We start from the raw sequence: 1,260 nt of genomic DNA, 5'->3' as shown, positions 1-1,260 counted from the left end.
GGAGGGAGAGGGCCCTTCCTAGAAGAGACAGCGCCGCTAAAGGCTGGAGTAGATGTGGGAGCATCTGAATTAGGCTGGAGGGTCTGGTGGCTCAGGGAGGGGGACGGTGTTGGAAGTCAGCATGCAGGAGCATGAGGGTGGAGTAGGGCCTGGAGGGGAGCGGGAATGGCGTTCCCTGTGCAAAGGCAGCGATGTTCTTCTCTGCCACACGCTAGTGAGGGAGAGGCGCTTTATTTATGGAAGGTTTGGGGAGAATTGGTATTGGCAGGGGAGCACAAAGAGATGAAATGGGAAGGGAAGAAAGATTTGCAGGGGCAATCAAAAACCACAGGCATGCCTGTAGGTTGCAGCAAGAGACTCTACAGAGCAGAGGGACAGTGTCCTTAGAGTCACTCCTTGCCCTTGTATCGAGGTGGAGGTGGTTCCCCTGTGCATCCTCCTCACCAGTCTTCTCAGGCAAGTGTTTGGTGAGGCAGGAGGGGAACCATGCACAGTCCCTGGCCCCCAGATGCAGTGTCCGTGGGAAGAACGATGGAGGACGTGGGCTTCTAAGGGCCCCTGAGAGCCTTTGTCCCCAGCAGGGCTGATTCAAAGGAGAGAGGAGTGCTTTGCCATTTCGTCCTGGGCAGGAGGAGGAGAAGAAAGCCAATTTCACTCCTCAGGTCCTGCTGACCCCTCCTCCGTTCCTCTGCTACCACAGTGCAAAGCCTCTTGTTGACACCATCTTTGCAGCACGCAGGAACGGAGCAGGACACCCCTGGGGAGAAACACTGCCTCTGGGATGGCCAGCGTGCGTCTGGCTCTTGCACAGGAGTGCAGCCAAGTGGGGAAGTTGCCACCCAGTCAGATGGGGAGGAGGCCTTGCTCTGCAGAGAACTGCCTGGGGCCAGACTGAGCTCTCTGAAAACCTTTCTTACTGTACTTTACATAGCCTATAACTTAGTGCATCTCCTGCAGCATCTCCGATCCTGGCTTTCTTTAAAGCCTCACCTAGGTGGCAGTAGTGACTCTCAGGTAGAGCTCAGACGGACATCATTCCACACTCCTCATGAGTCAAAGACACAGCTGGGGAAGCACAACCATGATAGCAGTAAGGTCTGTGTGTGAAGATGGTCCCACCCAGACAAGTCTCCCCAGCGCAGACATCTGTCAGAGCACAAGAAGCAAGGTACACCTTGCAGCAGTGAGGAGCTCCATCCCCCAGGCAGCCACCCCGCTCCACACAACACTGGCCCCAGCAGCAGAGATGAGGAGCTCCCC

The sequence above is a fragment of the Apaloderma vittatum genome, unplaced genomic scaffold, assembly GCF_000703405.1.
Source record: "Apaloderma vittatum isolate BGI_N311 unplaced genomic scaffold, ASM70340v1 scaffold23877, whole genome shotgun sequence".
NCBI classification, from domain to species: domain Eukaryota; kingdom Metazoa; phylum Chordata; class Aves; order Trogoniformes; family Trogonidae; genus Apaloderma; species Apaloderma vittatum.
Note: the sequence above shows the minus strand (reverse complement) of the source record.